Source organism: Entelurus aequoreus, linkage group LG25, assembly GCF_033978785.1.
Source record: "Entelurus aequoreus isolate RoL-2023_Sb linkage group LG25, RoL_Eaeq_v1.1, whole genome shotgun sequence".
Taxonomy (NCBI): Eukaryota; Metazoa; Chordata; class Actinopteri; order Syngnathiformes; family Syngnathidae; genus Entelurus; species Entelurus aequoreus.
In genome coordinates, this window is record NC_084755.1 from 16,144,934 (window position 1) to 16,169,882 (window position 24,949).

At 39.2% G+C, this 24,949-nt stretch overlaps 1 protein-coding gene across 2 annotated transcripts in view; it reads left to right on the forward strand.

Annotated features, from left to right (window-relative positions):
* The window catches only part of LOC133642663 (transcription factor MafG), a 49,419-nt gene continuing 24,470 nt past the window's right edge, over window positions 1-24,949 (forward strand). Inside the window, exon 1 of one of the 2 annotated variants that reach the window (XM_062037005.1) lies at window positions 1-74. The gene's annotated coding sequence lies outside the window, so the exon portion shown is untranslated. Of the gene's footprint in view, window positions 75-629; window positions 692-24,949 lie in introns of those variants that run through there. The other variant, XM_062037004.1, reaches the window with a different exon arrangement.

A 24,949-nucleotide genomic window follows, 5' to 3' on the forward strand; every position in this document is an offset into this window, starting at 1 on the left:
TTAATGTTTTCCGTCGCTTCGAGAAGAGGACACTGAGAGCTTCTAGTTGAAGAAAACGTCACTCCCCGAGTCAGGTGGGCTGGCCGTTGTGCTGAGTGTGCATGCCTCCGCTTTCGGCTTCTTTTGACAGCCTGACCCGCTGTTAGCCCCGCGGATTAGCCGCCTAGCTTAGCCACGGCGTAAAGGCAGCACCACCGCGGCGCGACGGAACATTTCAACGTAAAAGCCGCTGCTCTATTCGCGCATTAACGCGGTTTTACTTTGAAGAGACCTAGCGGAAATGTGTAGTGTCGGTGACTGAAACGACAACAAAGGGGTCTCCCAATGCGCTGAGACGGAAGCTAACCTTTTGTACACAATTTGTCTAAATTGAATATCTGTTTCACTTTAGGCTCCCTCGCCTTCGTTTTCTCAGGAGGCTGCGGGCGGGTTTCCTCCGGTCCTTTCAGCGGCGTGTTTATTACTTGTTTGACACTTAGTTTGACGTGTAAAACGGGGGCTAGGAGGGAAAGGGGTGGACAGAGTCGTGGAATGTCCGAAGTGTCCAACCGGGCTGCGTGTTCCCACCCGTCTAGTGTCAACTCATGCGAGCGTGCTGCTTCATCACCTCCCCGCCAAAGGGGTGCAAAGAGCGATCGAGCTGAGGCTGAGGATTGACCGCCACAGCAGCAGCAGCAGCAGCAGCAGCCAGGTTGGTCGCCTTATTCTCTCCATGACATCCACACAAAGCCCTCTGTCTAATCCATTCATTATTATTGTCTTCCTACCATACACAACATGCCCCCCCCCCCCCCTCCTCACGCCGCCGAAACCACGAACCGATCGCAATTAACATTAGAACAATGGCACACAAAAAAAGCAAAAACGCAGACGTCTTTTGTTTAACAGCGTTTATTTGCAGAAATGCTGAATCATCAAAAATTGCATCCTAAATATAGCATCATCGATGTTTATCGCCGAGGTGGGTCGAGATGCGGCTGATGAGCATCAAGTGATGATCATCTTGCATTTATCACGTCTCTTTGTTGTCTTCATGGCAGTGCTCAGCCGGGGTGTGAGTGCATTCAGACTTGAGTGCCTAGCTGTCAAATGAAGTGCATTTAAAAAAAAGGGGAAAAAAGCATGCTAAGCAGTATATCATAATGCTATAATGGCATTCTGCGTGGCTGTCAAATCTGGGTCTTGTGCATGTATTACCACAACATATGGAAGTTGGAATCATTCTTGAGAATATAATAGACACAAAGTCTTTTGGAATGCATGGGAATTAAGTCAAAAATATGGAGAGTAAAAAAAAATCAAGTTAAAAATGTAAAGCTTGCGTTTTCTGAATCAGTAAAATCATAATTTCAGTCATCTATGCTTTGTTGATAACCATTATCCTAAAATTAAAATTAAAACAAACTCCGGCTTCCTCCCGAATGCAGCTGAGATAGGCTCCAGCACCCCCCGTGACCGCAAAAGGGACAAGCAGTAGAAAATGCATGGAAGGAAGTTAAAAATGTAAAGCTCATGTTTTATGAATCAGTAAAATCGTTATTTCAGTCATCTATGCTTTGTTGATAACCATTGTCTTAAAATTAAATGTATTGATCGCTAACTTGCCGAGCCTGTGAGATAATTTCCTTCGCCCCCCAGCATGTCTCTCCCCAGGTACTGGTTTATGTGTGAGTGAGAGGAAGAAATGCTCCGGGGAGAAGTCATTTGGTACCAACAACACCCCAAATATGGGGTAAAAAAAATTTCAGACATTATTTTAGGAAAAAACAAAACAAACTCCGGCGTCCTCCCGAATGCAGCTGAGATAGGCTCCACCACACCCCGTGACAGGAAGAAAAGTTCCAGGGAGAAATGCTATGCTGCTCCCTGGTCATGGAGTGACATCCAGAAAGATCTGAGGCTATACCAGAATTGATCACTTTGGGGGCGTTTAAGTCCATTTTAAAAGATCGAGAAACCAGTTCTCTTGGGAAATGTACTTGCTTTTAAATTGAATTATTACTTAATCGTTTTAGATTATTTTTGACCTGTTGTGGTATGACTGCTGTTGGTCTGTTGTATTGTGTTGTTGTAATTTATTATTGTAACTTTTGTGCCGCCCTCTTTGTCAGGTCGCGCTTGAAAAATAGATTTTAATCTCAATGAGTCTTTACCTGGTTAAATAAAGGAAATTGATTGATTAGTTGAAATCATTTGGTGCCAACAACACCTCGAACATAGGAAAATTGTTTTTTCAGACATTATTTTAGAAAAAAAACTAACAAAAAAAAAACTCCTGCTTCCTCCCACTTCCAAAGACATACACCTGGGTTGATTGGCAACGCTAAATGGTCCCTAGTGTGTGAATGTGAGTTTGAATGTTGTCTGTCTATCTGTGTTGGCCCTGTGATGAGGTGGCGACTTGTCCAGGGTGTACACCGCCTTCCGCCCGAATACAGCTGAGATATGCTCCAGCAACCCCAAAAGGGACAAGCGGTAGAAAATGGATGGATGGAAGTTAAAAATGTAAAGCTCATGTTTTCTGAATCAGTAAAATCATCATTTCAGTCATTTATGCTTTGTTAATAACCATTATCCTAAAATTAAATGTATTGATCGCTAACTTGCCCAGCCTTTGAGATAATTTCCCCCCCAGCATGTCTCTCCCCGGGTACTGGTGTTACTTATGTGTGAGTGAGAGGAAGAAAAGCTCCGGGGAGAAGTAATTTGGTGCCAACAACACCCCAAATATAGGAAAATAGTTTTTTCAGACATTATTTAAAAAAAGAAAAAAACTCTGGCTCCCCCCCCACTTCCAAAAACATGCACCTGGGGATAGGTTGATTGGCAACACTAAATTGGCCCTAGTGTGTGAATGGGAGTGTGAATGTTGTCTGTCTATCTGTGTTAGCCCTGTGATGAGGTGGCGACTTGTCCAGAGTGTACACCGCCTTCCGCCCGAATGCAGCTGAGATAGGCTCCAGAACCGATGTCTTAGCATTAGAACAATAGCCAAAAAGCAAAACGCAGATGTCTTTTGTTTGATAGCGTTATTTGCAGAATGCTGAATCATCAAAATTGCATCCTAAATATAGCATCATCGATGTTTATCGCCAAGCCTCCGAGGTGGATCGAGATGCGGCTGATGAGCATCAAGTGATAATCATCTTGCATTTATCACACCTCTTTGTTGTCTTCATAGCAGTGCTCAGCCGGGGTGTGAGTGCATTCAGACTTGAGTGCCTATAGCTGTCAAATCAAATGCATTTTTTAAAAAAAAGCATGCTAAGCAGTATATTATAATGCTATAATGGAATTCTGCATGGAGTGGCTGTCAAATCTGGGTCATGTGCATGTATTACCACAACATATGGAAGTTGGAATCATTCCGTGTATGATGATTTCTTGGGAATATAATAGACACAAAGTCTCAAGTCAAAAATATCGAGTGAAACTATACCTGATTGTAAAAAAAAAAATGTTTTTTTTAAAATGTAAAGTTAATGTTTTCTGATACAGTAAAATCGTAATTTCAGTCATCTACGCTTTGTTGATAACCCATCCATCCATCCATTTTCTACCGCTTGTCCCTAACCATTATCCTACAATTAAATGTATTGATCGCTAACTTGCCCAGCCTTTGAGATAATCCTCCCCCCCCGACTCCCCCCAGCATTTCTCTCCCCAGGTACTGGTTTATGTGTGTGAGTGACCGGAAGAAAAGCTCCGGGGACAAGTAATTTGGTGCCAACAACACCCCGAACATAGGAAAATTGTTCTTTCAGGCATTATTTTAGAAAAAAAACAAAAAAAAAACAGCTTCTTACCGAATGCAGCTGAGATAGGCTCCAGCACCCCCCGCGACCCCGAAAGGGACAAGCAGTAGAAAATGGATGGAAGGAAATTAAACATGTAAAGCTCATGCTTTCTGAATCAGTAAAATCACCATTTCAGTCATCTATGCTTTGTTGATAACCATTATCCTAAAATTAAATGTATTGATCGCTAACTTGCCCAGCCTTTGAGATCACCCACATTTTGATTTAAAAAAAAAATATATCAGCACAAATAATTGTATAAATTTTTGTTTTGTAGGTTATAGTGTTTTATATATTGTGATGCTGAGTTAATGTTGCTCATCAGTTTGAATGTATTATTATTTATTGAGTTTATTTATTTAAATTTTTCAGTATCAAATGATTCAAGTCGATCAAAAATGTTTTTTATTTTTTGTTTTTTTATTGGTGCTCTTTAAATCTTTTCTCTTACAGACTAAAAACAATGTTAATATGTTTATTCTTTGTTTTAAGTTGATCTATATTTCTTTGTGTTTTGTTTTATTGTTGATAAAATGTTATGCAGAGGTGTACTTATAACAATTTTATAGACAAATTATACTATTTAAAGTCATGGCGGAGAGTGGGGAGGGGGGGGGTGCGAAATGTTTTCTTCTTCTTAGGAGGGGTGTAACAGAATATAATTGAGTAGCATTGCTATAAACAGTTGCAATAATAAACCCATACCCAAATACTGCTGTCAATTTAGACTTTACTAATAGCACTACAAACAATGAACTATTCAAAGTTTGGAACATCAGCACTCAGTATGAACACTTTAATATGTGCAAATTAGGGATGCACAGATTGATCGGCCACCAGTCAGTATTGGTCAATTTCCGTGATATAGTACATCATTGTCAATTAAAGCCTTTTAATACGATCACAAATGACGATCCCCTCTGGCTGATATTTTATTTATTTTTAGTGCCCCGGCTGACAAGTGGCTAGCAGTTACTTATGTGTCTCCATACAGTGTTGAGTCGCTCCCCTGAGTTAATAATAATCACATCTACTACAGCAAATAAACTGCTTTTCTTCGTATTTTAAGTATCATTATATTGAGGACAAAAATTATTTCAATGCATCGTAGATAGTATTTTGATTTTTTTTTTGTTATTGTTTGATTTATTCAAACAATTGTACATAATAAAAGATAATAAGGAATTAGTTTAAATATTGCGTTGGTATTGTCAATAGCACTCACCATCAATACATTGAAACATTTACAGTTAATACATGTTATTGGTATTGGAATCGGCAGCATAAAACCCTGATTTGATCATCCCTAGTGCAAATTTTGCAAGATGTTACATGGTTAAATCTCTTTCCAAATATATCAAAACTGTGAAAAAACATCAACTTATTTGTTGTATCACAACCTTTTTCTGTAAGTACATTCCCTGTTATCTTGTGTTATTGCCTCATGATCCTTGTAATGCTATCACTTACTTGGACAACTTTAATCTTGTAATATCACAAATTATACCCTTTAAAAAAAAAACAGACAATTTTTTCATATTACAGCACCCTATATGTAAATGTAATTTGTTAGTCCTTGCACAGTTTTGTGTATTTACCTTTGTGTTTTTGCTCTGTGTGATATTATGAATGCGGGCATTTATCCAGCTCTCTTGTGACAACATTTAACACAATTTAACACTCCATTTCTCTTATTTTGATTTGGCAGATGCTCTTGTTTCTCCCCGCGAGTAGCATTATGAAATTTTCAGCCCATTAGCCTGCATGGAGGGCAGGTAATGAATTATCCACGGAGAATCCCGGCGCCATTTTTTTATTTTTTTGTGTGTGAAAAAGTCACCTTGGAAACTGTTGAGCATTTATAGGCAGATAGAAGTTTCTCCCGTTCTTGCTTGCCAAGCCAACTTATTTCATCATCGTCCTTGAGCGCGCGCGTCTGTGTGTGTGTGTGTGTGTTGCATTTAAATGTGTTTAGAAGGCAGGTGCTCGGCTTTGCAATAAAGCCTCGTCGCTGCCTTTCCTATGCAGGTAACAAGAATGGATGAGGACCCGTGTAAGAGCCTGGTGGAGCTGCCAGAGGTGTGCTGCTGCAGGCAGGTAGTGGTGGACATCTGCAGATATTTATTACCTCTTACATTAAGGTATTACAGGGAAAATAAGGGTGGGATACTGCATGCACGGCGCTAGAATTTAATGTATGGTTGACGAAACACGAAGCAAGACTTTGCACAGCTTGTGGGCCATAACACCTCTGTATGGCCAACACACAGCTGTGCCTGGGGAGTAGTTTACGCCTATTCAGGACAATTAATAGCCTCCAGAAAGGAACACAAACACAGGATTTGTCCACAAAAGTGCTGCTTAAGCTTCACGCGGGAAATGCCTGGAAGAAAGGGAGAGCAAGATCAATATATGTTCCCCCCCCCCCCGTTCCCTCATTCCTTGCAACGGGGCGGGATTGTTGGTGATGAAACCTCTTGCAAGTGTGATTGCTAAGCGTTGCGATATGCCCGCTGCTGATACTTTCAACTCCATTGAGTGGCAAATGTGTTTGATGACTCTCTGCTTGGAGCTTAAATGAGATTTGGCATGTTCATTAGTGCCCTCCGTGTGTTTTCAGAAGGAATAGAAGAACATTTGGAGTCGGTGCGCTCTTTGTAGCTCCAACTGCTCCCACTGTTGAAGGAACGTTCCGAATTTTTGTCCATTCATCAAAATAAGCATGTGTGACACACTTAAGAGACTGCCTGCTAGATCCTAATCTCTGTTCGAGTTCTGCTGTGTTTGACGGGGTTTAGGTCAGGGCTCTGTGGTACTTCCATATTCAAGCATGCCATTCATTACCCCTGATTGACTGTCATGCTGGATCCGACCCTAAACTGCTCTCCCAAAGTTGCAATCAACAAATGTTCCGACATGTTTCTTCCTTGCCTTCTCATGTGGAGTTCAATCAAAATGAGTGAGGACTGTGGTTCTTTGGCTCTACCGTGTGCAAAGTGCCCTGGAAAAGTGCTGTTGTGAATTGATGATGTTCAGAGGGAGCTAGTGACCATTATCCACAGCATGGTCAGGTATTTTCCCGGCTCAAGTTGAGGCAGAGGTGATACAACCCTGACTAGAGCTGAAACGATTCCTCGAGTAATTCGATTACAAAATATATTTGAGGAATTTTCGCTGTCTCGTTTATTAATAAACAGTAGTCAAAGCTCACGTTTCGCACAGACTGTTTAGGTATTGCACAGCGTGTTTACGTCACAGATCACACGCCCCCTGCACTGCACAACACCGCTCTTTTAATAATAATGATAATATATTTTATTTGTAAAAATCCCTTTACATTGAGCAAACAACCTCAAAGTGCTAAAGTGTATTAAAAAAATAAAATTAAAAGATAATAAAAATAAATAAAAATTAAAACTAGAACAGCCTAATAGCTAGAACTAGTATGCATATATCTTTAAAAAAAAAGGCTTTTTTAAAAAAAAAGAAGGGTTTTTAAGCCTTTTTTAAAAGCATCCACAGTCTGTGGTGCCCTCATGTGATCAGGGAGAGCGTTCCACAGACCGGGAGCAGTGGAGCAGAAAGCGCGTTCTCCCATTGTTCGTAGCTTTGTCCTCGGAGGTTGGAGGAGGTTAGCCTGTCCGGAGCAGAGGTGTCGTGTGGAGGATTTGGGGGTGAGTAGTTCTTTGAGGTAGAGGGGGGCATTACCATGGAGGCACTAGTGGGTTAGTAGGGAGACTTTGTATTCAATCCTGAGTTGAACAGGAAGCCAGTGAAGGGATTTGGGAATTGGTGTGATATGGTCGTATTTCCGCACTCTCATCAGGATCCTGGCAGTACTATTCTGTTATGTATTGCAGCTTCTGGATGTTCTTGCTGGGGATCCCGACAAGAAGTGCGTTGCAGTAGTCTAGCCTGGAGTTTAAATACGCTTGAGTTTAGAAAACGTTTTCGCCGACATAACTCGTAATGGCAGACGCCGCAGAAAGCAGTGGACAAGAGCCACAGCAAAACGAGGGAATTAAGAAGCGACGAAAGTTGTCTAAGGTGTGGGAACACTTGACACTAAAATCAAAGGAAAATGCAGTCGTATGCAAACATTGCAAAGTGGAGCTCGCATAGCACAATAGCACAAGTTCGATGCTGTAGCACCTGTCGAGAAAGCATCCGATTTGAGGGACGTCCGGAGGCATCTATTATTAAATGTAAAACAGCGCAGCGGATTTGCGTGGAGAAACCAACGTTTAAACGGCACCGTATAATAATCATCAAAAACGCAAAAGAGACTAGAACTTTGTTTATGCAGTCACACCACACAGCACATAGGGCTGTGAGCGCACCTGTTTTTATTAGCACACACAAATTGGTACAATCAACCACGGACGCATTTTAGCTGTGCGTGTCAGCCTTCAATAATGAAAACAGGCGTTTAGGAAATAAGACAATTAGGCCAAACGCAACAATTGAGGGCACATCTTAACATGTATAATTAAACCTTAATTAAACAAAAATATGATTTATTTGATTAATCAATCGGGATATTCGATAGAATACTCGATTACTAAAATATTCGATAACTGCAGCTCTGACCATGCACCAGAATTTTAACGCAAAAAAAATGGTAGTTTCTTTATATGCTGTAAAGAACACCGTAAAATGTATTGTCATTTTTATTAATTTGATGGGTAGTTTGCTGTAAAATCATCAGTCAAGCAGATATTTAAGTATTTATTTTTATTTAGACAAAAAATTGTCATGTCTTGGTGATCATGTTTAGTTTGGTTATGTTCGGTTTGGTTTTTGGACTCTTGTGCACTCTTGTTTGTTTTTGTTTCCATGACAACCCATTAGTTTTCACCTGTCCTCATGTCACGCACCTGATTCATTTGGACTCCCAAAACTGTCATTAATCATCTTCAAGACTATTTAAGCCGATAGTTGCCAGGAAGTCAGCCTGGCGACATTAACTCTGTTTGACTTCTGCTACCCATGTTACCCATGCTACCATAGTTCCATGCCAAGTGAGTTTTGTCTATATTCTTGTCACAGTAAGTGTTTATTTGTTTCATGTTCATAGTTTTTTGCCCAAGTGCTAGCTTTTGTTTTCTTAACCAAGTTTGTACTTCCGCTTTGTGCGCGTCTTTATTTTTGTACCTTTTGTTAGTGTTAAAATAAAATCATGTCTTTACCTGCACGTCTTGTCCACTCCAACCTTCCTTGCAACTCGGGAAAACGAACAACCCATAGACCACGTCTTGACAAAAATGTTTGGAGAGTATTATAATATACTGTAATGTTTGTTGCAATAATGGATACTCTTAAAGTTTAAAAGGCATGCAATTTCAAGCAGTACATATATTTTTTTCTGTAAAAATGAAAAAAAAAACATTACATTTAAAGAGAAAATATTAAGTACTTTATTGACACATATCATTTCCAGGTGTTTGCGGGCCAGATTAAATAATGTCGCGGGCCACATCTGGTCCCCGGGCTTTGAGTTTGACACCTATGATGATGGGCTCATAGCTTGTGTGGTGGGGGCCACTTTTGCTTGAGAAACTCAGCCTTCAAGCGCTCTGTGGACAAACGTTTTACTTTTTCGGTAGTTGCTTCAGGTCTTTCTGGCGCACTGTTGTCGATATAGCGCCTCTATAGTGGCACAACGCTGCAACTGCAGTTAAAATACGTAACTGCCGCAGAGGGACATCAATCGCTTAATCAATCGCTCAATCAATCGCTCAATCAATCGCTCAATCAACACAGCCGGAGCTTTACGCTGTGTTGAGCGATATCAATCGCTCTGGCTGGGGGCGGCACAAAATTAGCTGGAGGCAGCCGCCACGCAATTTTGAACGCAGGAAAAAAAACCTGAATTGGTACAAATTGGGCTCACAACAACAGGTGTGGGGAGTTACTATTTCTCGAGGCCTATGTCATATAGGGCTGATCAATTCTGTAAAATACTGTAAGTCAATGTTTTCATCAATATTGTGATTGCAATTTCACATGCTTTTTTTTTTGCATATAATGTACAATGGATGATTATCACATGACCAACATAGTATTAAATATATTTAGTACAATGGTACCTCAACTTACAAGCCTAATTGGTTTTGTGACGGAGCTCTTAACTGAAAACACTTGTATTTGAGCGTTCTGGACAGATAGTGTCTCCTGCTGTGGAAAATACACGTTCGCTGGGTGTGGAAGAAGCTTGAACGCATAAAAAAGAGAGAGCGCGATATGACAGCAAAGGATAAGTCTTTTGTTGGTTACACCACCATGCAGCAGGGTCGTCAGACATAAGTATCGGTGGAACGTCCTGGTACATCTGCAGCTCTCTCTCCACTCGTTTCTTGATGGACATGGAGCTCTGTTATTTCGCGGTTATTTCTTTTTTTTTTTGTAAAGTGAAGCCACACTTTCGACTGCCGATGCCCGCTATCCATGCTTGAGCTTGACTGACTCGCTCGGCTATGCTAACACTTCCGGCGGTGGGCGCTTCTTCGTTGGTGCTCAGCGGCTTCTTCGTTGGTGCTCAGCGGCTTCTTCTTCCGGTTTGGCAGACATATTTTTTTATTTTTTATTTTTTCCCGGTCGACTGACTGGGTATCGAAAATAGGAATCGAAATTTAAACTTTTGAACGATACTGGGAGAATCGGAAAGTTAGTCCCGGTTCCAATCGATACTCGATACTCGATACCCAACCCTAGTACCTCCCAACTGTAAAAAAGTCCTGAATCCAAACGGTAATCCGGATCACCCCCAAAATGTGTTCACTTGTTCTTTATCCTATGTCTGACATTTTCTGAAAGTTTTACAAAAACGTGCCCATCGAATGAAAGAAACACCCACTCTCTTTGTCTCTGTGGGTGAAGGCAGGGAGGCTGGCATCCACACACATGGAAGTTGAGGCTTGTAGTGTACAAGAAATTATCTGAATCAGCCTCAAAATGTAATCACTTGTTTCGTATCCCATTAATGACATTTCCCCTAACTGCTCATAACTTTGTGAGCAATCTACAGCGGAAGGAATTAAACAAAGTGAATCCTCTTGTCGGCCATCCTGTCTCTTGGAGGTGTGTGTCTGTATATCAACCAGAGTGTGTGTCTTCAGATCCGCATACATTTGTTTTAAGTTGTCTGTGTCCAATCGGAAAGAACCCTCAATAGGCTGTCTACTTAGACGTGACTTTTGCGACATTTTTGCCATGTACGATTTGAGCGAGCACATCCAGGTTCGTGAGCGTGCAATACGTGTGCGCGCATTCAGTCGAGAATGTGTGTAATACAATCTGCACGTGCGTATCTATGATCTGTGAGAAGCAGAACCCTCTCTTGGCTGTCTTTTACATGTGACTTTTGCGACACTTCTGCCATGAAAGAGTTGCCTGTCTGTACAGCGATTTAAATGTGTAAAAAAAGTTGTCTTGTCTGTAACTCCCCCTTGCCTTTCCTTATACTCACCACTAGTTATGTTAGATCACTATTATGTTAGATCCACCCACATATGCGGTCCTCTCCAAGGTTTCGCATAGTCATTCAACGTCCCACTGGGTTGTGAGTTTTTCCTTGCCCATATGTGGGCTCTGTACCGAGGATGTCGTTGTGGCTTGTGCAGCCCTTTGAGATACTTGTGATTTAGGGCTATCTAAATAAACATTGATTGATTGATAGTTGGTGCCTTGTTATTCTGTGTTGAAGTCAACAACGATGGACCACGCTTGAACACTTATCAGACCTGACAAGCTTCACGCTTTGAGAGTTATAGTCACGCAATTTAAGTACCCTTTCTTACGCTATACGCCACACTTGACATTTCTCACGCTTATATTCCTTATTCACTACTCTATATTTTTTTCCTAATTAATCAGCAGCTTGGCATCGTTCAAGTAACTCTAATTGATTAATCAAAATAACCAATTACAGACCAAGCCAACGATTCACTGTGCCAACATTCAACCAACCACGGAAGACACTACGCAATATAAACCAATCAGAAAGAACGTCAGGTGGTTCTTGACGTCTCTCTTTCACACACCTCAACTGTGCGTTGTTTCTGATTGGTTTAAATTGTGTGGTGTCTTCCGTGGTTTGTTAAAGGTAGGCACATCTCAGATATGCACACGCAGATTGTATTACATGCAGCCACTTAAGAATGCACTCACAAGTTGTATTACATGCTCACAAATCTGGATGCGCTCGCTCAAATCGTACACGGCAGAAGTGACCCAAAAGTCACATGTACAAACCCCAAAACCAGTGAAGTTGGCACGTTGTGTAAATCGTAAATAAAAATAGAATACAATGATTTGCAAATCCTTTTCAACCTATATTCAATTGAATAGACTGGAAAGACAAGATACTAAAAGTTCGAACTGGAAAACGTTATTTTTTGCAAATATTAGCTAATTTGGAATTTGATGCCTGCAACATGTTTAAAAAAAACCTGGCACAAGTGGCAAAAAAGACTGAGGAAGTTGAGGAATGCTCATCAAACACTTATTTGGAACATTCCACAGGTGAACAGGCTAATTGGGAACAGGTGGGTGCCACGATTGGCTATAAAAGCAGCTTCCATGAAATGCTCAGTCATTTACAAACAAGGATGGGGCGAGCTTGTGAACCAATGCGAGAGCAAATTGTCGAACAGTTAAACAACAACATTTCTCAACGAGCTTTTGCAAGGAATTTAGGGATTTCACCATCTACGGTCCGTAATATCATCAAAAGGTTCAGATAATCTGGAGAAATCAATGCACGGAAGCGATGATATTACGGACCTTCGATCCCTCAGGCGGTACTGCGTCAAAAACCGACATTAGTGTGCAAAGGATATCACCACATGGGCTCAGGAACACTTCAGAAAACCATTGTCAGTAACTACAGTTGGTCGCTACATCTGTAAGTGTAGCGACCAAACTCTACTATGTAAAGCCAAAGTCATTTATCAACAACACCCAGAAACGCTGCCGGCTTCGCTGGGCCCGAGCTCATCTAAGATGGACCGTTGCAAAGTGGAAAAGTGTTCTGTGGTCTGACGAGTTCACATTTCAAATTGTTTTTGGTAACTGTGGACGTCGTGTCCTCTGGAACAAAGAGGAAAACAACCATCCGGATTGTTATAGGCGCAAAGTTCAAAAGCCAGCATCTGTGATAGTATGGGGGTGTATTAGTGCCCAAGGCATGGGTAACTTACACATCTGTGATGGCGCCATTAATGCGGGAAGGTACATACAGGTTTTGGAGCAACGTTATCATGGACGCCCCTGCTTATTTCAGCAACAGCGTGGCTTCATAGTAAAAGACTGGCCTGCCTGTAGTCCAGACCTGTCTCTCATTAAAAATGTGCGGCGCAATATGAAGCGTAAAATACTACAACGGAGACCCCGGACTGTTGAACAACTTAAGCTGTACATCAAGCAAGAATGGGAAAGAATTCCCCCTGAAAAGCTTAAAAAATGTGTCTCCTCAGTTCCCAAACGTTTACCGAGTGTCGTTAAAAGGAAAGGCCATGTAACACGGTGGTAAAAATGTCCCTGTGCCAATTTGTTTGCTGCCATTAAATTGTATGTTAATGATTATTTGCAAAATAAAATTACGTTTCTCAGTTTAAACATTAAATATCTTGTTTTTGTGGTCCATTCAATTGAATATAAGTTGAAAAGGATTTGCAAATCATTATATTCTGTTTTTATTTACGAATTACACAACGTGCCAACTTTACTGGTTTTGGGTTTTGTAAGTAGACAGTCTATAGAGAGTTTTTTCTGATTAAGGATAAACAGACAACTTAAAACGCACTGATTACAACACACTCGTATTGATGTACAGACACACACACTAGTACACACACGCGTGAATTGCTTTACATGCGCACAGATTGAGATACACGTTTGCAAATAATTTTGCTACAACAATACTTTCATATAAAATGTCCTTTTCCAGAAGAATTAATGAAAAGTTGCATAAAATGAAATGAACCATAAAACTGCTGATGCAGAACCATAAGCTTTGTACCTGTAGCATTGAAGTCACTGAAACAAAGTAATGGCAAGGAAAGAGTTGCTGTTTTGGAAAGACCTGGGTTATTTATATTAATAATGGTTAGTCATGTTGGTTGTAAAATCCGGAGGTCAGTGATGGCACATTAGGCATGACTTTGAAGAGTAGCATGTGACAGGTAGTAGATGGATATGGAAAACGATGAGCGAGTCTAGAAATTATGCTGCTGTTGTTGGTTTCAACTGAAAGTAACCTATTACGGTTTTTCAGTAAACCTTTTAAAAGCAGCAGTCTATCAGCGTTTCTAATACAATGGGTAGCTTTCCCATTTAAATTGATACCGGTACTAGTGTGTGTTCAAATGTCTCATGAAATGTGACAGGATGGAAGAATAAATCTTTTTTTTTTAATTTAACTTTTAACACTGAGATGTGCTGTCGAGTTATCTTGTTTTCTTACACTTCTGTGTCTCATTTGGAAGTACTGTACTGTATTATACAGTAGACTTTGCATGCAGTGGCAATTCCAAGACATTAAATGGCAGGAGTGTACAGACTGCGGTGTGTTGACATAGCCTGGAAGTAGTCTTTGCCGTGAAGTTGAATTGTGCCAGTCTTTTCTTTTTTTGATTCTAGGAATGTAACGGCCTAAAAAAGTTCATATCCCGGCTATTGTGACTAAAATGATCGCGGTTATCAGTTGAATGTGCTGAAAAAGTACACACACTAAAATCTTTCGGACAAGTTCTTTTTATTTAATTAGACACACGATAAACTTTCTTGACAGAGGAAACAATCAATGTTTTTCTTTGGATTCTCTGTACCCACTGATCCGATTCGTGGGATTCGTATATATTTGATTTTAAATCGATAAAAATGTTTTTGAGAATTAATGAAAATGTATTTGAAGACCATCTTAATGCTTACTTGTTGTGCGTATACTTCATATGTCAGCAGCCAAGAGGAGATTTCATGACCTGTAACCTGTTTTGAAAAGGTTTTATTTTCATTTTTATACCAATTATTATATTGCGGGAATCTGTTTGAATCGATAATTGTGTTTAATCAATTCTGAATCAAATTTTCTCTTCAAAAATCTCATTTGAATTATCGTGGATTGTTGTAAGATTCACATCCCTACTGTCCATATAATTTAACTGAACTGATTTTATTTTAGATCTCCCTTTTAAAAAAAAAAACATTACTGTTCTTTGTATGTTTTGATTGGATGGATATGTCAAACATTTTAAAGGAGGTTACAGATAGTGAGACCTTGTTCTAAGATAAGATGTGTATAACCCACATAGGAAAGGAGCTCAGGCAGATTGTTGGAGTGCCTAAAGCTATATTGGCTTCTCATTTAAAATATGCAGGAATCATCTGTAGACATATATTAAAGTAACCCATAAAAGTGTTTTTTATGTCAGTCACCGCCAATCATTCGCCGCTTCCATCATGCTTATGCTGTATGGTTTATATGCAAAGCGACAAGTGTCATAAAAACATTCTGCCTTTATTTGTAGTTTTGAATTTGAACTAATACGTGTGTTCAGCAGGGGGGTTCTGTGTCATGCTAAAGAAAGAACAATGAAACTCCTATGGGGGGTCCACTGGCTTCTGTGGGACACCTCTTCTTTGATATTGTATATGCTTTGTAATTTATTCCACTGCTTTATACACATACACAAAAAATGAGGAAATTAAAGAGGATACGCCACACATTAGGAAGGCTTGAGCTCCAATTCTTGGCAAACTGAATATGTGTTTTATTGGTTCAAATTGCACTCTGGAGAGGGAGACAGCGGGGTGGTGGGGGTGTGGCCTGATGTATTCAATTATATATTTATTTAATGGCTAGTCACAGAGTGTGAGGCTCCATCGCCTGTAGGAACACCTCATCAATCACTCACCATGATTAGAGTTGACTGGTGGCAGTGGTATTATTAGAGATGAGCATCTTTTCCTTCTTTAAGCCAATAATGATGACATCAACATGCTTTTGGAAACAAGACGTGTTCGGTGATAATACATCAAAGTATATCATAACAAACCCCAGACAATATGTAAATGTGCCCTAAAGCTGTAAGCTGTACATTTACATTGTTAGTAAGAATGATGAAATAAGGGTGAAATGATACAGCCTCCTGATAACCAGCATCCTCTGTAGTGGACATTTGTTTTTGGTCTATTTCTTTTATCAGAGTTATACATTTGCAAAACACAAAAGTCCCCTGCAGAGGGCGCTGGCTCTTAGGATGTTATGGTTTTTAATAGGGATGTGCCGATCAATTAACTACCAATCCATATCGGCCGATTTTTGTGAAAGGATGTGATCGTCATTGCCAATGAATGCGTTTCAATGCCGATCCCTTTGGCTTACACTGTATTTATTTTGAATCCCCCAGTTGACAAGCGGTCACCAACTAATTTTGTGCCTCCGTACACAGTGTGGAGCCGCTTCCCTCCGTTAATAATAAGGACCTCCATTGTGGCATATAAAATGAATTTTTAGTATCGTCAAGTGCCATTATCACTGGATGACAAGGCTAAAATTTTACACACTGACAGTAAGCCAGGAGAAGGCATGCTGATAGTTAAGCTAACCACTAAGCTTGTTTTCAACAACACCAAGAAATAAGTGTTTAGTAAACTTTAAGAAGTGTGGCTGGAACCAGAAAGTAAGTAGTTATTAACAGGAAATTAACAAGTAGATTAATAAGAGTCCAGAGACAGGATAATATAACAAAAACTGTTGGTGTCGATACCAAGAGTAGTATCTGTATATTATTGATTGATTGATTGATAGGTTAATATTTACATGTTCTCAAAGTCTTTTATTTTGTTTTTGTTGATGTTTACAAACCTGGAGAGTAATTCTCTTGACACAGGATGACTTTGAGGGGAAAAAAACCCCCTAAGGATTTAAATGAGTTAATAGAAGATAGTAGTTTGTTAAGGGACAGTTTGTTAATTTGTTTTATATAATAACTTTTGTTTTTCTCAAATAATATTAAGTAATAAAAAACAATAATTAACTAGTTTGAATAGTGTGGTTATATTGTTAAACTGTCAATAGCACTCACCATAAATGGAATTAAACCTTTACAGTTCATACATGTTATTGGTATTATTGGCCATCTCACTAATGAATGACCATAAATGCAATTAAACATTTACAGTTCATACATGTGACCAGTATTATTGGCTATCTCACTCATGGATGACCATATCGGACGTGGCAACATGAAACCCTGATCGGAACATCCCAAATTAATTAATAAACTATGATCAGATTTTCTCTCTCATAACGTAAATGTCCTCTAATATACAAAATTTACTTTTCACTTTTCATATTCTTTCATGTGTCATTATCATCAGATGTCCAGCTCAGTAGCGTATAGCCACGTTCTCGTCTCAGGACCCACATCGATGATTATTGTAGTTTCCAGATTATAAAGTTCGCCGGTATATAAACTACACTCACTAAATTTTAGAAGAGAAACATATTATATATATATTAGCCGCATCGGACTATAAGCCGCAGATATATACGTTGTGAAATGAGGTTTTTATACGGAAATATTTTGTAAACGTTTATTTACATATACTGAACAAAAATATAAACGCAACACTTTTGTTTTTGCTCCCATTTTTCACGAGTTGAACTCACAGATCTAAAACTTTGACCATATACACAAAAGACCTATTCCTCTTAAATATTAATCACAAATCTGTGTCAATGAGCATGTCTTCTTTGCCAGGATAACCCATCCCACCTCACAGGTGTGATTTGTGAAACTGAAACAATGCAAAATTAATGCCATGGTAAGTTAACAATACACACACAGACACTCGTGAATGTGTTAGCATATTAGCTAAAGCTAACAACGCTAGCTTGATTACATTACGATAGCATGTGCAAATATGGAGGAAAATACTCCAACAGACATTACACATGGGACAGTTTACTAAGTATATATATGTTTAGTTATTTTGCAAAACTTACAAACGTTGCTTGGAGTGATGAATGAAGAATCCATACGAGGAGAGACGCTATGGATGACTAGAAGACAGAACGGCACTTGTACTTCCAGTTTAAAGCACTAAACAAAAGGAAATACTGTAGACATGTACCCTGCAACAATTGCAGTAAGCAAACGTGTCCAAAAGGTGGCACCATAGCACAGACAACACACCTTTTCAGTGTGCTTGCTTGTGTTTTATGAAAACTATTTGCATTATGGCCGTAAGCGAAGAAAAATCCATAAATTAGCCGTACCGTTTTCTAGGCCGCAGGGTTCAAAGCGTAGGAACAAAGCAGCGGCTTATAGTCCGAAATTTACGCTGTATGTGTCCCTTGAGCCTGTTTTTGAGCACCAACTGTGAGAAAACCATCATCTCTCTCCCTATCTAGATGAGCCCGCCCGTCTATACGCCCACAACTTCATAGAGTGGAGCTTTCTGAAAAAATAGTTTTAAAAAACAGGCTTTGCTACACATCTTCAAATGAAACCTGGGCATTGAGCATACTGTGTTTTTTCTGAAATGAATAGCCCAACCTCGCATAACATTTGCAGGGCTAACAACAAAAATGATGCTTTTCACACGCACTCACGCCACACCTCCTACTCCTCAGGCATTTCTTTTAGTTGAGTTAAGCACCAGGTTTAGCTTCATATGATTGGCTGAATTGCAGGAAAAGATAAAAACGCTGTCAGGGGCATCGAAGTAGAAGGGTTAGTGGCGATGTTGTACTGGGGCTCCAAGCTTAGTTTCAAGATTTTTTCCCGCAATTTCAATTAAAAAAACAAAATGTTGGACAAATCGCCACCTCATCGCAGGGCCAACACAGACAGACAGACAGACAGACAGACAGACAGACAGACAGACAGACAGACAACATTTACAACAGTGTTTTTCAACCTTTTTTGAGCCAAGGCACATTTTTTGTGTTGAAAAAATGCGGAGGCACACCACCAGCAGAAATCATTAAAAAACGAAACTCAGTTGACAGTAAAGAGTTGTCGTCGAAATTGTTGGATATGACTTTAAACCATAACCAAGCATGCATCACTATAGCTGTTGTCTCAAAGTAGGTGTACTGTCACCACCGGTCACATCACGCCCTGACTTATTTGAACTTTTTTGCCGTTTTCCTGTGTGTAGTGTTTTAGTTCTTGTCTTGCGCTCCTATTTTGGTGGCTTTTTCTCTTTTTTTGGTATTTTCCTGTAGCAGTTTCATGTCTTCCTTTGAGCGATATTTCCCGCATCTACTTTGTTTTAGCAATCAAGAATATTTCAGTTGTTTTTATCCTTCTTTGTGGGGACATTGTTGATTGTCATGTCATGTTCGGATGTACATTGTCTTTGCTCCACAGTAAGTCTTTGCTGTCGTCCAGCATTTTGTTTTTAATTTGTAGCCAATTCAGTTTTAGTTTTGTTCTGTATAGCCTTCCCTAAGCTTCAATGCCTTTTCTTTGGGGCACTCACCTTTTGTTTATTTTTGGTTTAAGCACTAGATACCTATTTACCTGCACTCTGCCTCCCACTGTTTTCGACATCGACAAATCATTTAGCTACCGGCTGCCACCTACTGATATGGAAGAGTATTACACGGTTACTCTGCCGAGCTCTAGACAGCACCGACACTCAGCAACAACACATCATTTTCAGACTATAATTACTGGTTTGCAAAAAATATTTTTAACCCAAAAAGGTGAAATTATATAATCTCCCACGGCACACCAGACTGTATCTCATGGCACACTAGTGTGCCTCAGCACAGTGGTTGAAAAACACTGATTTACATTAAACATATATCATTATGATTCATATTACCCACTGATGATAATTCTATGTATCAGATAATCTCTAATTATACTCTGTAGTAAAGGGAAACATAATTAGAATCATATTCTGACCACTTTTTATTGAATTTGTTGTCACTTTTTTGTAAATGTAAAAGTTTACTTGAATTATTTTATATATTATGATTCAATTAGTTCTGAAATTGCTCTTAAATTAATGTTTTCAATTATATTATTTATCGGCAACAATATGTGGGGCAAATACTGTATATCTTCCAGCAAAATGTGTTATCGGCCAAGGTCTAATCATGTTCATACAATTGCCACAAAATCTCACTCCTCGGTTTTCTCGCGAGTTGGCAGCCCTGCATTTGTGTCCTCGCCCACTCCTTATTGTTACGTCATTATATGGGAACAACGGCGTCTATTACATTGGACAAGTGAAGAGTTATAGTGTATACACTTTGTAAAAAGTGGACAAAGTGCACAGTCGTGCTTCTTAAAGCCCCTCACTGTGTCAAAGAAATGCTTGTGCTAACCGGGATTGTTAGCATTATATATACAGTACAGGCCAAAAGTTTGGACACACCTTCTCATTCAATGCATGTTCTTTATTTTCATGACTATTTATATTGTAGATTGTCACTGAAGGCATCAAAACTATGAATGAACACATGTGGAGTTATGTACTTAAAAAAGGTGAAATAACTGAAAACATGTTTTATATTCTAGTTTCTTCAAAATAGCCACCTTTTGCTCTCATTACTGCTTTGCACACTCTTGGCATTCTCTCGATGAGCTTCAAGAGGTAGTCACCTGAAATGGTTTTCACTTTACAGGTGTCATAGTTTTGATGCCTTCAGTGACAATCTACAATGTAAATAGTCATGAAAATAAAGAAAACGCATTGAAATGAGAAGGTGTGTCCAAAAATGTTGTGACTGTACTTTTTATATATATATATATATATATATATATATATATATATATATATATATATATATATATATATATATATATATATATATATATATATATATATATATATATATATATATATATATATATATATATATATATATATATATATGTGTGTGTGTGTGTGTGGTTTTTTTCGGATATGTATCAAATGTGACTGCAGTCTGAACGCTTGAGTTCATCCGACTAATACATCGATTGGTCAATTGGCAATAAGCGTCATAATTATTCGCCTAAATAGACGGTTGCAGAATAAATAGTTGACAAATGAGCAGGGAACAGGCGAAAATATTGAGTGTTAGGAACTCACGTCCATTTTTCACCATTCCTGTCTCCGACTGCTCGTCCACACGCTCTTCGAAGGAAATGTCCCACAAACTGCGAGAGCCAAAATGCTTGCCCTCTTCTTTCTTAATCCTCTACGCGCAATTGTTCGGTTGAGAAAATAAATGTTGACTTTAATTGCACAAATTCTTTGAAATTGCCACAAATTCGCAGAGACTGAGACAGACTATGATTGGAGCCGTTTGCTTCCATAAATACTGCCACACGTGTGACGTCATGTCTTTATATAGGTCAGATTGCATTTACATTAGACCACTGTGCTGCGCTAGTGCCGTGAGATACAGTCTGGTGTGCCGTGGGAGATTATCTCATACTTGCCAACCTTGAGACCTCCAATATCGGGAGGTGGGGGGTAGGGGGTGGGGGGTTGGGGGGGTGGTTGGGGGCGTGGTTATTTACAGCTAGAATTCACCAACTCGAGTATTTCATATATATTTCATATATATATATATGTATGAAATACTTGACTTTCAGTGAATTCTATCTATATATGTATATATATATATATATATATATATATATATATATATATATATATATATATATATATATATATATATATATTTATTTTATTTTATTTACATAAAAGAAATACTTGAATTTCAGTGTTCCGGTGGCTATCCATTAGATGGCAGTATTGTCCTGTTTAACTTCTCCGTTCATGATGAGTATATCATTTCGGCCACCGTGTTCAATGGAGAAGTCTGTTCTACATATTTACAGGCAACATACACCTTCCCCTTCGAACTGTCCTGGATGAACTGAAATTCTTGTTTCCATTCGTTTTGGAACTTGCAAGCGTATTTCTTCATCTTGCTCGCCGACGGCGTCGCCATGTCTGTAATTTCCTCGTCCTTCTGCTTCGTCTCCTTGTTGTGTGCGCAGTTGTGCACTCTACTCTCTAAAAGCCCTAGATGTTATGACATCATTGGGCAGGCAAGCTGAACCAACCCTCCCGCTAAAAACAGGAGGGTTGGCAAGTATGGATTATCTAATTTCACTTTATTGGGTTAAAAATATTTTTTGCAAACCAGTAATTATAATCTGCAAATTATGTGTTGTTGTTGAGTGTCGGTGCTGTCTAGAGCTAGGCAGAGTAACCGTGTAATACTCTTCCATATCAGTAGGTGGCAGCCGGTAGCTAATTGCTTTGGTAGATGTCGAAAACAGCGGGAGGCGGCGTGCAGGTAAAAAGGTGTCTAATGCTTAAACCAAAAATAAACGAAAGGCGAGTGCCCCTAAGAAAAGGCATTGAAGCTTAGGGAAGGCTATGCAGAATGAAACTAAAACTGAACTGGCTACAAAGTCAACAAAAACAGAATGCTGGACGACAGCAAAGACTTACTGGGGAGCAAACACAGCGTCCACAATGTACATCCGAACATGACATGACAATCAACAATGTCCCCACAAAGAAGGATAAAAAGCAACTGAAATATTCTTGATTGCTAAAACAAAGTAGATGCTGCAAATATCGCTCAAAGGAAGACATGAAACTGCTACAGGAAAATACCAAAAAAAGAGAAAAAGCCACCAAAATAGGAGCGCAAGACAAGAACTAAAACACTACACACAGGAAAACAGCAAAAAACTCCAAATAAGTCAGGGCGTGATGTGACAGGTGGTGACAGTACACCTACTTTGAGACGAGAGCTGTATTGATGCATGCTTGGTTATGGTTTAAAGTCATATCCAACAATTGCGACAACGACTTTTTACGGTCAACTGAGTTTCGTTTTTTAATGATTTTTGCTGGTGGTGTGCCTCCGGATTTTTTTCAACGTAAAAAAAGTGCCTTGGTTGAAGGTTGAAAAATACTGCATTAGACTTTGCATCTTTTTTGTAATGTGAACGATTACATCAAAAGATTGGATTTGAGAAAACAATCTGAATTGTACTACTCTGCATCTCAATTCCAGCATCAATGGTAGATTTTGGCCAACACACTTCCTATAGACTACTGTGTAAATTGAATATGCATCCTCTAAGACAAATACCATCTTGAAGATTTGCAACCCTTTGAGACACTTGTGATTAAGGGCTATATAAATAATCTTTGATTGATTCATGTTTCTCAGCATTCAGTTTTGCCGATGCAGGATCGCTCAAATGAGAGACAATTATTTCCCTTTGAATTGCATCATGAAAACACACTGAATTGTTGGAGTTCAGTGTGTGCGTCTCAAAGGTCAACACAACTCACGTTTCATACGTATGCGAGTAGCACATCGCAGCTTCTGGGTGGTTTGCCAGTGAGTGGGCTGCCTGCAACCCCTCACTTCCTCTGCCAGTGCAAGGCCCGAGTATCCAGAGCTGTAACTCCTCTTGTTTAATCGAGTCCTCCAGGCATATACGGAGGTGGGCCCAATGAAGTCTCTTTTTGCTTATACTAACACAGCCAGCTTCCGCGGCAAACAGCAGCTGCTCAGCCTGGGAGTAGAAAAAAAGAATATACACATTTTGCGGTGGATGAAAACCAGTCGAAGTCGAGTCGCCTTAAATAAGGCTCACATTAACGCTGAGTGGAGAAGTCCCTACAGGGGTTGATGAGTCATGTTTTCACTTAAAAAAACATAGAAACTGCATATATATTCCACACGTGAATATTTCCACATGACATGACCCATCGCATGGTTGGAGGAGCTTTTTCTGTCTCTGCCACATTGTTGACTGCTTAAAACCAGCTATTGGAATGTTTAGCTTTACAATTTTGGTGGTCAATATAATTGGTGAATTACAGCCTTATTCCAAAATGGAATAAATACATTTTTATCCTTAAAATTCTACACACAATACCTCATAATAATAATGTATAAAGGTTTTATTGATTATAAACAACAACACATTTATTAGAACTAAAAAATCAAAATCACAGCCTTTGCTCAATACTTTATTGATGCACCTTTGGCAGCAATTACAGCCTCAAGTCTTTTTGAATACAATGCTATAAGCTTGGCAGTCCTATCTTTGGGCAGTTTAGCCCATTCCTGGAGCTCAATCAGGTTGGAAGGGAAGCGTTGGTATTCATCCATGCAGGATGTCTCTGTACATTGCTGCAATCATCTTTCCCTCTATCCTAACTAGTCTCCTAGTTACTGCCGCTGAAAAAAATCCCCACAGCATGATGCTGCCACCACCATGCTTCACTGTAGGGATGGTTTTGGCCTGGTGATGAGTGGTGCCTGGTTTCTTCCAAACATGATGCCTGGCATTCACGCCAAAGAGTTCTCATCTTTGTCTCATCCGACCAGATAATTTTGTTTCTCATGGTCGGAGAGTGTTTCAGGTGCATTTTGGCAAACTTTTTACTAAGAAATGGCTTCCGTCTGGCCTGATTGGTGGATTGTTGCAGAGATGGTTGGCCTTCTGGAAGGTTCTCCTCTTTCCACAGAGGAGTGACCATAGAGTTCTTGGTCACCTCCCTGACTAGACTAAGATGAATGCAACAATGCAACAGACTTCCTGGATGAAGTCTGTTGTAAATGTCCTGTATTATTATGTATTTTACAATGTACTGCTTTTTATATTTCCTGTATTTTATATTATTACTTTGAACTGTTTTATATTTTAATTTTTTTTTATCCTGTAAAGCGTCTTTGAGTACTCTGAAAAGCGCTATACCAAATAAAATGTATTATTATTATTATTATTATTATTATTATTATTATTATTATTATTATTATTATTATTATTATGAAAAGGAATGCTTCTCATCCAAACTGATGGAGCTTGAGAGGTGCTGTAAAAGTGAAACTGCCCAAAAATAGGTGTGCCAAGCTTGTGGCATCGTATTCAAAAAGACTTACGGCTGTAATTGGTGTAAAATTCTGTGAATAACAAATAGATAATAATAAAATAACTAAACTTTTTCACATTGATATTATGTGTGGAATTTTGACAATAAAAATGTATTCATTCCATTTTGGAACAAGACTGTAACATAACAAAATGTAGAAAAAAGTGAAGCGCTGTGAATACTTTCCAGATTGACCTTATATAACCCTAAACCACAGCCTA